Genomic DNA, 15,839 nt, shown 5'->3' on the forward strand with positions numbered 1-15,839 from the left:
AAGTGAAAGGATTTTTTTTTACTAATGTTATTGAAATAGGTATTTAAAGGATGGCTTTTTTGTCTACAAATAAAGGGTTACTAAAATTTATGGAAATATTTTCTATTTATATTAAGCCAGCTATTAGAAGGGAGGGGCTAGCTGATAGCCCCCAGCTGTTAACTGCTTTAGATTTTGCTTCAGTTCTTACAGGCTGAGATCTTAACTTTGCTTACAGCACTGCCAATGACTGAGCAACATGGCACAGTGGAGGACTTGATTTTCCAGGATGGACTGCACTCAGTATTTGAGCAAGGCAGTTGTAAAACGTTCTAGCCATTTGCATCCAACGTGGAACTTCTTCATTGGGTAATATTTACTCTGGAGCTCAGACACATAAGTTAAAACCAAATAGTGCTGCACTTTTATATATGAAAATAAGTAGGGTGAAAACTTCATAAAGAGATGACTATGGGTCTTGTTAAGTATCTTTGAAGTGCTTTGTGTAAGAAAAATAGAAAAGAAGGAAATTTTTCAAAGCAAAAACATACATGCTGACTACACAATTCAATATCAAACATTGATTGCTATGATGAAGAGATATTGAGTGACCATTATTAAAAATTGCCTTTAATGTTGTTTGTGTTGGTTTTTTTTTTTTTTGAGAAAATACTCTTTTGGAGAAAAATAGTTATCTTACTATCAGAACAGAAATAGACACTTTCATTATTATGTTTCAGGAATGACTGATAAATATTATGATAAACATTAGCAGGGAAAAATACTTGTCAAACGCCCCAATTATTTTTCTTTATTGTAATAATAAAAAAGCTTTAAAAATTTTTACTTAGAGGTTTGCCATACTTTTGCTCAGTAACAACTATTACTATGGAACTTCATTTGAACTACGCAAGCATATTTGAATTTAATGATTCTTGTTTTAATCGTAAGGCACCGAATTCAGAAATTACATAGATAAGTCAATATCTACTTCTACATTATAATTGAATTACACAAAAGATGTTGATATACTTGCTAATTGCCCTCTTTAACATGGATGTTATCCATAATTTGGTTTTCAGAGATGGGATTCCAGAAATCTTCTAATACACATAGTATGTGGGATGCACATATATCTTTATGCAAACGTTGCTGACCTAAAGCTCTCCATTTGTTTTGTTTTGAGGGAGTTGAAGAGAGTCCCCTGTTGGATGCTGGGGTTATACCCTGCACACATTACCACTGTTTTCCTTCTACTGTCCTGTATTCCGAATTTCCTAACATAGTATAGAGGAGGCCCACCAGGGACTGCTAGAAACTTGATGCTTTTAATAGGGTTTCAGAAAGTAAGTTTGAAAAGATGGCTTCTCACAGTTAAAAATACTCCCCTTCTCTGTATGTGGCCCAAGATTTATAGCTCTGTCTCCATTCTTCAACCTCTTTAAAACTTATCCTAGTTCTCTACCTCCTTCAGGAGGCTTCCTCCTGTAACACAAGGCCCCATTGAGATTCCTTGTCGCTATTCTTTGGATTACTTGATTTTTTTTGATATTTGATTATGTTCCATTTAGCACTTTCTTGCTGTAATTTTGCATTATTTCCTAATTTTTACATGCCTTATGTGCCATTTTTTCCCCAAATCTTGTAACCTCATGCGGGGATGAACAATGTCAGGTATTCGTTTTGGCTCCATTTTTTCTCCCACAATATTGTAACTTCTAGCAGGGATGAGCCATGTCAACCACTTAAACATCTGGGAGAATGTTTAAAGTTTCATAACACTTTTATTAAATTGAGCTGGCAGTAAATCTGCTGTGGGTAATACTGTTCTTAGTGCTATCTTCAGTTATATGGCTGAATGAATGGAGTGAGTCATTCATGGATACTGAATTTTGTATGTATGTTTTCCATGAATAAAATTCACTATGAGAATCACTCTATTGGGGGATCTGAAGATTAAATAAGAGAATCAAATAAAACACATCTGTTTTCTCTTATAGTATTGGGATTTAGTTATGGCTCCATGTGAGAAAACATTACAGATATATAGTTTTCACTTAAATATAATATGGTTTCTTTGTCTTTGATCCTTCTTTTACTGCTTTAAATTCCATTGGTGATGTAAACTCCCCACTCCCATTGTTGTATCTCAGATCGAAGAATCCAGGTATATTTGCATAACCTTAAGTGAAGTGAAGATGGGACTAGTCTGTACAGTGGCATCATATCTTTGTACAATCTACTTAGTGGGTGTTAAAGAAGTTTCACGACCCTCAAGAGTTAATAAAGAGACACAGGGGCATTAAAAACCAGTGGCAATTTTACAAAATCAATCATGTTTATAATACATAATTAAAAATTTAAAAAGTATATAATTATATATATGAATTACATATATACTTATGTGTAATTGAGTCAGCATTGTTTAGAATTCCCTTCAATATTGTGTTTTATTTATTTTCATTTGTGTGCAGTGGTATAATACATATAAATTAATGATAAAATCAATTTTCACTTTATACTTGCTCGAACTCTTGTGTGTGTTCACTGAGTAAATATCAGTAAGTCCTTACTGTGTTCCAGGCATTGTAAATAAAAGAGAAAAAAAAAACATTTCTGACCTACAGGATTTAGATTGTTGAGTCCTTGAGAATCCAAATGATTACGTTCTTGCATATATGATAAATACTTGTTTTATTTAAAAAAAATTTTAATGTTTATTTATACTTGAGAGAAAGAGACAGAGCGAGAGCAGGGGAGGGGCAGAGAGAGAGAGAGGTAGACACAGAATCCGAAGCAGGATCTAGGCTCTGAGCTGTCAGCACAGAGCCCCACAAGGGTTTGAACTCACGAACTGCAAGATTATGACTTGAGCCACAATTGAACCCTTAAATGAGGGAGCCACCCAGGTGCCCTGAACGTTTTTTAAAAATATTTACTTACGTACTTCTTTACTTATTATTTATTTAGAGAGTGTGCAAGTTGGGGACGGGCAAAGAGAGGGAGAGAGAGAATCCCAAGCAGGTTCCATGCTCTCAGCACAGAACCAGACATCACAGGGCTCGATCTCATGAACCTGTGAGATCATGAGCCCTGAGTCAAAAATGAGGAGTCGAGACACTCAACTGGCTGAGACACCCAGGTGCCCCAGAAACAGTTCTTACTGTTATAATTCCAGGTGAAATTGACCTGCCCGAGTAATATTATTTCTATACTACAAAACATTGTCAGTCTTACATGTGAATTATTTATCATCACTCTGACATGGTATTTAATAGCTTAAAATCCTCATGCAAATCTGTCTTTGTGGGTGGTATTTGTGGGTAACACCAGTAGGAACATTAATACCTAGTCAAAAACACTATAGAAATTTATAAGCACATTTATACCATATTAAAAGTACAGATGTTCATAAAAAAGAGGCTAGGGGCACCTGGGTGGCTGAGTGGTTAAGCAACTGACTTCAGCTCAGCTCACGATCTTGAGGTTCATGAGTTGGAGCCCTCCACCAGCCTGTGTGCCGACAGCTCAGAGCCTGGAGCCTGCTTTGGATTCTGTGTCTCCCTCTCTCTCTCTCTGCCCCTTCCCTGATTGTGCTCTGTCTCTGTCTTTCTCAAAAGTAAGCATTTAAAAAAAAAAAAAGATTCTGTACTCACAGACACATGTGCACGCATACACCTCGGTGTCTGTGCTTGTGTGTGTCCCACAAGCTGGTTGTGTAAGTACAGAAATTAGACACTTCGTAACTGTCCTTCTTCTTAGGGTACCCTCCACTCGTCACCACACAAGAATACTGGCTAAGGCAGAGCATGTCAAAGAGAACTGCAATTCCATTCCTGAAGGCAGATGTATGACAGATGAAATGGAAAAAGATGGATTTCATACAAATAATTCAAGAAAGTTGTCAGCTGCTCTTACTTTTTTCTGAGCAGCCTCAGGGGGAAAAAAGAGAAATTACCAACTAAGAATTAGGTGATGGGAATCAACACAAAGGAAACAAAAAGGATTCTGCTAATATGATAGCACTTTCATCTAAACAAGTGCATTAAAGAGAAAGTAAAGTGCTCAATTAGAGAGGGGCAGTGTATTTTGGGGGGAGGAGATAATTTCTGCATTTAGATTTTTAATTAGCTCAACTGTTCCATTCCTTAAAAAACAAAAATAATGGAAGAATTGAACTACCAAAAGAAGTCTTGTAAGGCTTTTGAAGCAAGGTGATAATCCATTACGGAAGGAAATTTAACATTCTCTAGCTTTGTTGAAACAATGGCTAAAAGATCAATTAGTACATTAAATTCATCAGTCAGTATTCTACTTTATTTTAAATTATCTTAAGATCAATTCATATGCTGTTTCTTTTTAACATCCATAACTCTTGGTGTACATCCTCACTTGGACATATCAAAACTTACTAGTAACTTGAAAGCTGTAAAAACAAAAACCGGCTTAGGTTTTGAGTACCCACCTGAGAAGAATACTCAGTATAAGATTTTTAGATGATAACATAGCCGCAAGTATCTGTTTTGAGCTCCAGTGCATCATGCAATGGTGACAGTTTAGGAATTATATTAGAATTTCTGTGTTACATTTACTGGTAGTATGATGCTGCACAATGCTATTTCAATATTTAAAATAGGAAAATAGCCATACCTACTTTGGAGTATTTTCTCTTTTTTTGTTTTTTTTTTAATGTTTATTTTTGAGAGAGAGAGATAGAGCGTGAGCAGGGGAGGGGTAGAGAGAGAGAGGGGGACACAGAATCTGAAGCGGGCTTTGGGCTCTGAGCTGTCAGCAGAGAGCTTGACACAGGGCTGGAACCCAGGAGATCATGAGATCGTGACCTGAGCTGAAGCCCGACACTCAGCCAACTGAGCCGCCCAGGCACCCCCAGCTATTTTTTGAATGGACTTTTAAACTATAACATTTCTATAAAAGTGCACCTATCATTAACATAGAGCATTTAAGAAATTGACTCCTCTGAAAACCAGTACCCAGTCAAAGAAATCGTGCGCTCACTCGGAACCCAAAAGCCCTTTTGATGCTCCCTGCCAGTCTCTACCTCCTCTCTCGTTTAGCTGCTATTATTTCTTGCCACGTTTTATTTTTATTTTTTTTAACGTTTATTTATTTTTGAGACAGAGAGAGACAAAGCATGAACAGGGGAGGGGCAGAGAGAGAGGGAGACACAGAATCTGAAACAGGCTCCAGGCTCTGAGCTGTCAGCACAGAGCCCGACGCGGGGCTCGAACTCACGGACCGTGAGATCGTGACCTGAGCCGAAGTCGGCCGCTTAACTGACTGAGCCACCCAGGCGCCCCACTTGCCACGTTTTAAAGTTGAGGTGACATCTATATCATGTAATTAACCATTGTAAAACATACAATTCATTGGTAGGTAGTACATTCACAGTGTTGTGAAGTCACCTTTATCAAATACCCAAACATTTTTGTCACCACCCCAAAAGAAACCCCACACCTGTTAAGCAGTTACTTCTTACTCTCTTCTCCCTCCAGCCTCTACTAACTCTGCTTTCAGTTGCTATGGATTTACCTCTTCTGGATATTTCATATAAATGGAATTATATACTGCCTGATCTTTTGTATCTTTCTTCCTTTGGTTAGGTCCATCCTGTTGTAGCATATATTAGTACTTCATTCCTTTTTATACCTGGATAATATTCCTGTGTGTGTGTGTGTGTGTGTGTGTGTGTGTGTGTCTTATGACTCAAAAAAAATCAGCTATAAATCGACAAAGAACTTGAATAGGCATCTCTCCAAAGAGGATATACAAAGCTTTAATAAGTACGTGAAGACTTGCTCAACGTTATTAGTCATTAAGTAAATGAAAATCAAAATCACAAGATAGCACTTTTTGATGATTAGTAAAAAGTAGAAAAGGGTGAGTAGTAAAAAATAGGCAAAAAAAAAAAAAGGAAAATAACAAATGTTGGTAACGACATGGGGAAAATCGAACCCTCATATATTGTTGGTGAGAATGTAAAGTGACACAACTACTGTATAAAACAGTTTGGTGGCATTTCGTCCTTGACTATTAAGTATGCTGTTAACTATAGGTTTATTGTAGATGTTCTTTACTAACTTGAAGAAATTCCTGGCTATTCTCATTTTCTGGGATTTTTTTTTTCATGAATAAGTGTTGAATATTGTCAAGTACTTTTTCTGCATCAATTAACATGATCTTTTTCTATCTTCTTTACCCCGATAATATGGCAGGTGTATTGCAATGATTGCTTTTCAAATGTTGAACCATCCTTGCATCCCTGGAATAAACCTTACTTGATATTGTGTGTGATTATTTTTATAGGTTGCTGAAATCTATTGGATAATATTTTGTTAAAGACTTTTGCACCTATATTCAGGAAAGATATTGGTCCGTAGTTTATTCTATTTTATTCTTTGGCTCATTTGGGTTTTAAGGTAATGATCACTCATAAAATGAATTAGGAAATGTTCTCAGTTCTATTGTTTGCAAAAGACTGAGTAGAATTGGTGTTAACATATTGGTAAAATTCTTCAGGTATATTATCTGGACTTAGAATTTTTTTAGGAGTTTTAAAATTATGAATCCCAATTACTTTAGTAGTTACAGAGCTTAAAAAAAATTTTTTTTTCAACGTTTTTTATTTATTTTTGGTACAGAGAGAGACAGAGCATGAACGGGGGAGGGGCAGAGAGAGAGGGAGGCACAGAATTGGAAACAGGCTCCAGGCTCTGAGCCATCAGCCCAGAGCCTGACGCAGGGCTCGAACTCACGGACTGCGAGATCGTGACCTGGCTGAAGTCGGACACTTAACCGACTGCGCCACCCAGGCGCCCCCACAGAGCTTTTAAAAATATCTATTTATAATGGATGACTTGGTATAGTTTTTTTAAGGAATTCATTTCATTTAAGTTGTCAAATCTACATATGTAGGATTGTTTGTATTCCCTTATGCTTTTAATATTAAAGGGTCTGTAGTGATATCCCATTTCATTCTTGATATTTTTGATTTCTGTCTTCTCTATTTCTTTGTCAGTCTGGCTAGAGGTTTGTTAACTTCATTGATATTTACAAAGAATCAGCTCTGTTTCATTGATTTTTTTCTCAATTCTTTTATGTTTTCAATTTCATTGATTTGAGATCTTATTCCATTCCTTCTTGTTTTAAGATTTATTTTTCTCTTCTCATACTGGTTGTTTAGATGGAAGTTTAGATTATTATTTAGAGACTTTCCTTTTTTGATGTAAGCAGTTAGTGCTAAAAATTTCCCTTGAAGCACTGCTTTATTTGTGTCCTAATTTTTGTCATATTTGTGTCCTTTTTTGATAGGTTGTGTTTTCATTTTCATTCAGTTTGATGCAATTTTACAATTTTCCTCTGAGACTTGCTCTTTGATCAGGGGATTGTTTTTCTAATCATATTGTCCAATGGTGAAGGGTTTGGGATTTTTCTGTTACTGTTCTCTAATTTATTTCTAGTCTGATTCATTTGTAGTTGCATATACCCCAAATGATTTCAATTATTTCATATATATTGAGGTTTGTTTTATGGTCCAGGGTATGATAGTTTTTGGCATTTGTTGAATAGGAATTTGAAAAGGATGTATATTCTGATGTCGTTGGGTGGAGTTTTCTGTAATGTGTATGATATCCTGTTGGGTGCATACACATTTAGGATTGCTATATCTTCTTGGGAAATAGGTTCTTTATCATTATGCGATGTCCCTCTCTGTCTCTGGTAATTTACTTTGTTCTGAAGTATAACTCATGTGTCATTAATATAGCCACTCAGCCTTTCTTTTGGTTAATATGTTCATGATCTATCCTTTGCCATAGTTAGCCTTCTTGTATAATTTTATTTGAAGCGAGTTTCTTATATAGACAACATTTAGTTGGGTCATGTAATTAACCATGCTGCGGTTCTACGTCCTTTCCCTTCTGTATTTAGACCATCTGTATTTAATATTTAATGTAATAACTGATAATTTTAGGACTTATGTCTACCATTTTATTTAAAAAAGTTTTAAAGTTCTTATTTTTTTAACGTTTATTTATTTTTGAGACAGAGACAGAGCATGAACAGGGGAGGGGCAGAGAGAGAGGGAGGCGCAGAATCTGAAACAGGCTCCAGGCTCTGAGCCGTCAGCATAGAGTCTGACTGGGGGCTCGAACTCACAGACGGTGAGATCATGACCTTAGCCGAAGTTGGACGCTTAACTGACCAAGCCACCCAGGCGCCCCTGTTCTTATTTATTTTTGAGAGACAGAACGCACACAGGGGAGGGGCAAAGAGAGAGAGAGAGAGAGAGAGAGGGACAGAATCTGAAGTAGGCTCCAGGCTCTGAGTACAGAGCCCGACATGGGGCTTGAACTTGTGAACTACGAGATCGTGACCTGAACCAAAGTCAGACACTTAACCAACTGAGCCATCTGACATGCCTTTTTTTTTTTTTTTTTGCTTTCTATTCCTTATGTATTTTGGTTTCTGTTTTATTGTTTCTGCCTTCCTGTGGGCTCCTTGAACAAATTTACACTTCCTTTATTTATTATTGTTGTTTTTGAGTGTATCTCTTTGTGTAGTATTTTTAGTAGGTGCTTGAGGTGTTACACGCACACATACACATGCCTATTTAATTTATTTATATATTGTATATAGTATATTTTTCAAATATAATTTAGGAACATTAAGACTTAGGAAGTCTGTTGCATTTGTCCATGTTTAGTTGCTCTGGATGTTCCATTACATATGTGTATGTATGTGTATATACATATAGAAAATATATTGGGGCGCCGGCGTGGCTCAGATGGTTAAGTGTCCGACTTCAGCTCAGGTCATGATCTCGTGGTTGACAAGTTTGAGTCGCGTGACGGGCTCTGTGCTGACAGGTCAGAGCCTGGAACCTGCTTCCCATTCTGTGTCTCCTCTCTCTGCCCTCCCCTGCTCATGCTCTCTCTCTGTCTTAAAAATAAACATTAAAAAAATAAAATATATTTACATCAAGTATAATTTGGGAATATCAAGAATACTTAGAAAAAGTATTGCATTTATCTATATGTTTATTTACCATATTCTTCATATTCTTCTTTTTGATGTTCTAAAGTTTGTTCTTTAATGATTTCCTTTTTGTTGAGAGAACTTTCTTTAGCCAATCTCTATCTCTATCTCTATATCACAAATTCTAGTTTTCCTTCATCTGATTATATCTTGATTTTCCCTTCATTACTAAAGGATATTTTCACTGAATATTAGGTTCTGAAATTGTAGTTCATAATTGGGAAATAGTGTGCCTCTCCTTTCTGTCCTTCGCTTATTCTCATAGAAGTCTATTTTCATTAGAGTTGATTTTTTACTGTAGGTAAGGTATTGTTTTTCCTCTGGCTGCTTTCAACGTTTGCTTTCTGTCTTTAATTTTTCACAAATTTAATTACAATGAATCTGCCATGGTTTATCCTTATTGGAGTTTGCTCAGATTCTTAGATCTATAGGTTATGTTTTTTTTGCCAAATTTAAGTAGTTTAAAAGTTTTTAGCCTCATCTTCTTTTGGGATTTTAGATCTTTTGTTATAGTCCCACATGTCCCTCAGTCTCTGTTTTTTGTTTTGGTTTTAGTGTATTTTCTCTCTGTTGTTTAGGTTCAGGTAATTTCTATTCTGTCTCCCAGTCTAATATTTCTTCTGTCCAGTTCGTTGTGTGAAATACATCCATCGGGTTTTAAAATTTTTGTTACCTTATTTTTCTGTCCTTAAGTTTCCATTCAGTTCTTCTTTATAGGTTCTTTTTTTTTTTTTTTTTACTAAGGCTTTCTATTTCTTTTATGATACATTCTAATTTTTAAATCACTTCTTTGAAGAAGGAAGAAGATGTCTGTTACTTTCACATGGGAATGGAAGTCCAGGCTTCCTATTCAGCTTCCACTGATACCCTGAGGTGGAGGGAAGAGGACTATCATTACTTGCTGACCCAGGAGTAAGAGTTCAGACCCCCTGCTAGGTTTCTCTTCATACCACATCTATGAAGGGAAGAGGTCCTTTGTTACTGTTTCGGGCACTGCTTCCACTGATGTTGTGTGAATGGGGCTCATTATTCCAGAAATGTGGGGAAAGTCCTGCCTCTTTACTCAGCCTCCTTGATATTACCCCAGTGGGGGAGAGAAGGGTTACTTTGTTACTGTTGCGTGGGGTTAGAATCCAGTCTTTCCATACTACTCAAGTAACACCATGAGGAATTGCTTTTATCTATTTTTCCTTGATTTTTCTATGTTGCCAGCTTTCCTAGAAACCAGCCTGGTTTATTTATACATGTTGTAATGAGAGCCCAGTCAAATCATCACATACCATTTATCAGGGTTCCAGATTCCTAGCCTTTCTGCCTTCTTCTTTCCACCTTTCAAATTCTTCTTGGGTTTCCTTTATATTTAAAGATCTATGTAAACCCAGGGAAATAATATATGTGTCTCCAAGGGCTTTAGTGGTAGTCATCAGGAGAAATAGAAACACATCTACTCTAAGAGTCGAAATTCTCATAAAATAGACCTTAACTACCCTTACTGAAGAACCCTCCATGGTGGGGAAGAAAGAAAGAAAACATGTAAAGTTTTGAACTCTGAATTTTATTTAGGGTAACTTAAAAAAATTGGTGGCCCAACTAATAAAATAAGGATGCATATAAATAAGTGTTTGCATTTAATTTTATATGTTATATATATTTTGCAAAAACACTTCATTCCACTGACTATTCAGAAAAAAAAATAGGAGAAGTCAGAGACACAAATTCTGGTCATTTGCTGTATCTATCAGCTTTCAATTTTGCTCTCCTGTCCAGAAGTGTTTGATGCAAAAACCCATCTCTCCAGGCCTTTTTGAGAATTTCACTGTCGTCTTTACTTACGTTTGTGGGCTTGGAAGCTCTGAAATTTCTTTACATAATTGGCTTCACACTGCTCAACATTTCTTTTGTCTTCTTCTGGAATATCATCCTTTTTCTTAATTTCTCTTTCAGCCCAGGATCTAATCTTTATCATTTCTTTTTCTCCTGCTGTTTTACTTTTTTTTTTCTATATTGCCTGCTTCATTGCATCTGAGCAGCTATTTGAGGCCAATAAAGCCATTTTCTCCTCTTGAGAGACTAGTTCCCCTTGTTCTCTTGGTCTAGTTGCTCCAAACACCCCACAACAAGTCCATCTGCTTTGATACCAAGGTATTTTCCATTGCCAGATTTCAGCACAATTCTGGAATCAGGCAATTAAACAGGTGTAAAGTGCTCTGGGGTACTAGGGCCCTCCTCATCTTCTTTATGTGGAGCTCCCAGTGTAAGAAGTCCATTGTCAAGTGCATGTATGTAGGTTCCTTTATCCATTTCAATTGCTATGGTTCCTGGTGTTTCACCAAAGGTTGTTACTGTCCACCAGATTATAAGATGAAGTTGTTTCTTCATCCTCTCTCTTTTCTTCTTCTGTTTACTCTTTTTCTTCTTACTCTTAGCCTCGGTCCTTGAACATGAGTCTGGTGGACTTCACATAGGGGTATTCAGCCTTGGTTCTAGTGATACTCTGTGAAAAGGTGGGGGATGACTAAGGGCAAAATACCTCCCCTGGAGTAGAAACTGATGAAGGAGGTCCCAAAATGAAGAAAGAGCACAGACTCCCTGAAAGTGCATGCAACAGCAGGAATGGCGTGTCCCTCCTGGGTCCCTGGTGTTTTTCGGCCTGCATTTAATTATATTTTTAAATTCTCTTTAATTTTCAAACTTTCTTTCCAAATTTACTTTTCTTTAATAAGACCCTGTCTCAAAGACAATATTTTGTTAGTAATATTTAAGTTATTAAAGATTGGAGGTTGCTAAACCAGAATTGCCATTACTGTTATGGACCATGTGTATGATATTTCTAACTTAGATAACCCAAATAAAGACCAATATAACCCATATCCAGTGCCATCCTTTATCTGTTAGGAATAACCAAGGAAAGAAGGAAGCCCTGATAAATCATGACATGCCTCATGATTAGAGGAGACCCCTCCCAGAACATACATTAAAATTTATTTAGTGTGATGGACGTATTTTTATTTGCCAGATAAATGAGAAATTGAGAGTTGGTGAAGTGTGTGTGTGTGTGTGTGTGTGTGTGTGTGTGTTTATGTGTGTGGTTTAGTGTTATAAAAGTTGTACTTAGAAATGGGAAACTCCCATGTAATGCTAGAAAATAATGTATTTAGAAATTTAGGATCTTGGGATTTATTTAACTTAAGATGGATAGTATCTAGTGCCTGTAACTTAACATCATTTCTATTTTACACACTCTGCTGGAAGACCACAATTTAAGTAGCCTACAGTTTTTCACTAGAAGCAAGTTGTAATTCCCCACCTGAACATATGTGCAAGTTTCTCTTAGGAGTAACCTAGAAATAAGATAGTTGACTAATGGGAATTGGAGCCTTCAACATTATTAGGTAATCCCAAATTAGATTCCAAAGTACAGCAATTTAGTGTCCAAAGCCTCATACAAATTTCCCTTTTATTGCTATACAGACTGCTTTACATTGGTCAATATGATAGGCATGAAATAGTATATGGCTTTCTAGGAAAATTGCAATTCTCTACTTACTGCTGAGATTGAGTATTTTTCATATATGTATAAACCATTTCAGTTTTTATATAATTTCTCTTTTTACATGATTTTCTAATTTTTTCTGTTGGATTGACTTCTAATGCGTTGTCATTTTTAAAATTTATTGTATTATAATTAAATGATCATTTTAAGTAATATATGTTAAAAATTATCTTCTTGCAGTGTATAATTTGTCCTTCTACTTTGAATCTGCAAGTTTTTTTTCTGAGATTTTCAGTGGATCCAAATTTATTGTTTTTATTACTTTTTGTGTTTCCTATTTTTTCTTTTTAAAATGTCCTTTTTTTGATCTCAGGTCATAAGACATTTTCCTGTATTTAAAAAAAAAATTGGAGCTTTGTTTTTCCCTTAGGTTTCGAATTCATCTACAGTTTATTTTTATATGTGAGATGAATCTGAGGCCTTAGAAGTGCTAGTAGGTTTCCATTTTTGCAGGACAAGTTACCACAAATGTAGCAGCTCAAGACAACCACCTCTTGCACACTTCTGTAGGTGAGATATGGGCGTTACTGGGGGTTCTACCTAGTGTCTCACAAGTTTGAGATCCAAGTGTCACTGGAATAGCCTTTTATTGGAGTCTTGGGGAAAGAATCTACCTTCAGGCTCCTTCACCTCATTTGGCAGAATTCAGTTCAGGCTGTTGTAGGACTAGGTTTTGATTTTCTTGTTGGATGTCAACTGGGATCATTCTTAGCTTCTGGAATCCTCTCATGTCCTTTCTAAAAACCTTCTCCATCTTTGAACCAGCAATGAAATCTCTCTCCCTCCCTCTCTGCCTCTCTCTCTCTCTTTCTCATAATATCCTTTTTGCTTTTGGATCTCTCTGATTTCCTCTTTTATTATCATCCTGAGAAAACACTGATTTATTTATTTTTTTAATTTACTTTGTAAAATTTACATCCAAGTTACTTAGCATATAGTGCAACAAAACACTGTTTTTATTTTTATTTTTTTAAATCTTTGTTTATTTTTGGTTTTGAGAGGGGGTGGGGTAGAGACAGAATCCGAAGCAGGCTCCAGGCTCTGAGCTGTCAGCACAGAGCCTGATGCAGGGCTCAAACCCACAAACTGTGACATCATGACCTGAGCTGAAGTCAGATACTCAATCGACTGAACCACCCAGGCACCCTGGAAACACTGTTTTTAAAGGACTCACCTCATTAGGCTTGGTTCACCTGGATAATCTACTGATAATATGGTCAATTGATTAGTAACTGTAATTACATCTGCAAAATATCTTTTATCATGTAGTGTATCCTAGTTATGGATGTAATAACAGAGGGTGGGGATCATTGGGTCATCTTAGAATTCTGCTTGCCAGGAAGTGTACTGTGGGATGTGTTTGCTACGCAATTATTTTATATTTTCTTCATGGCTTTGTTTGAATCTTCCCCTTAAAGAGCTGAGAGAGAGAAAGAGGCTCTGACCGAGTGCTTCTGAAAATCATTTAATATATATTAAAATAATCATTATAAAGTCTATATTTTAACTTTATAATACAGTCAGGGATACAATGCAATATTTGTGTTTACACAGTTTTTACCCCAGTCAAGAAAATGTCCTATCTATACATGTCTATTTTTAATGTATTTAACTTAATAATTGACAAAGAATTATAAGATATATATTCTATCCTTCTGTTGAAGGCACTTAGATCACTTTTCATATATATACATGCCATATTGAATTTGAGGCAGTAACTCAATTATGACCATGTTGATAGGATGGGAAAAGGAACAGATGTATGTGTGCATTTGGCATTTTCAGAAATTAAAGTTCTGCAGGAAGCATTAACTTTTTCTCATTTTTAATTTTAAGGAATGCAGCCAAGTGGATTTTTGTAATGGACTCACGTACCTTCTGGAGCTCCTTAAATTATTGTTTTGGTTTCACATAAAGTGAACATTGTGTGCAAGAGTGCCCTTGGGAGAATTGCCCTGACCACACAGCCATGATTTAATAGAAATAATGGAAATCCATGATTTAATAGAAATAATGGAAATAAGTGAGCTGCATTTTACTTTCCAATTGAATTATGTGGCTTTTCAATCGAAAGATAGGGATGGATACAGATAAAGGTAGATACAGATATAGATCTTCTTTCTTTGTTCTCAAGGCCACTCTTTCTACTGAGCTGGGTCCTAGAGATCAACAAGTCAACATAATCATCTCAGTTGTAAAATCCGTGAAACCTCTGAAGATAAAATAACTTACTTGCCTAAAATTGCATTGACCTGAGTCTCAAATCTAGGCTGTGTGTCTCAGTTCATCCAGTCATTCAATTTTGTAACTATAGCTATATAGCACAGATTATTTGAGGGTTATAAATCATGTGCTAAGTTCTAGGACACTGAATGGGTGAATATTTGGGGCCAAAAAATGTCACGTTAAGAAAAATCATCCACTTGTTGAAACCTGATTTCTTTTTTATATAAATAGAAAGTCTGTCTGTGTCTAAGTTGTATTTCTTACTTCATTTTAGGTTTTCTTTAGACATTGAATCCAAGTTCAGTGAAATTTCAGTGGAATATGACAATGACACAACTATACCTTTTGCATTTTAGACTATTCATAAATTTGATATTTTTATGTCTCTGACATTTCAAGCTATGGGATGATATATATAATGTATAATATATAATGTGTAATATATAAATTATACATTATTATTTATGTATATATATGTATATATATAATGTATATGTATATATATAATGTATAATATATAAATTCATAAAATCACTGCAAACAAATATAATCCAATCTTTGTTGGAAAAAGAATTTGTCTTTTATTTTGAAGCACCTGGGTGGCTTGCTTTCTTCGGTTTCCCTGGAAGACGATGTTGTCGCCTTTTGGGGGTATTGCAGCAACCTTTACTCCCTAACTTCATCTATCATGTGAATTCCCCACCCTAAGAGTCCCCTCATCTTTACAAACTTGTCCTTTAAATAAGGTCATAAATCAGGTTTCTCATTACTTTTTCTGCTGCTTCAGTCAGCACTAGAAGGAGCATTTTGGCTTAACGGTATTGGAAAGCCACTAAAAATACCACGCTGGTGCTTGTTAACATATACTTAGTCCCACTTGGAGCCAGGGCTAAATTACTACCCAATTAATATGGGACAGACAAGGAGGGGCCGAGGGATGGAGAGATTCAAGAGCTGCTGTAACCCCATCCACCAGTTATCGATTTGTCCTGCTAGAACAGTTTAATGGAGAATTGCACACTCACCA

The 15,839-nt window shown here is 36.1% G+C and overlaps 1 pseudogene; it reads right to left on the minus strand.

Annotated features, from left to right (window-relative positions):
- Positions 1-10,755: 10,755 nt before the first annotated feature.
- Positions 10,756-15,618, minus strand: LOC131508420 (protein FRG1-like; annotated as a pseudogene).
- Positions 15,619-15,839: the final 221 nt, after the last annotated feature.

The sequence above is a fragment of the Neofelis nebulosa genome, chromosome 4 (genome assembly GCF_028018385.1).
Source record: "Neofelis nebulosa isolate mNeoNeb1 chromosome 4, mNeoNeb1.pri, whole genome shotgun sequence".
NCBI lineage: Eukaryota > Metazoa > Chordata > Mammalia > Carnivora > Felidae > Neofelis > Neofelis nebulosa.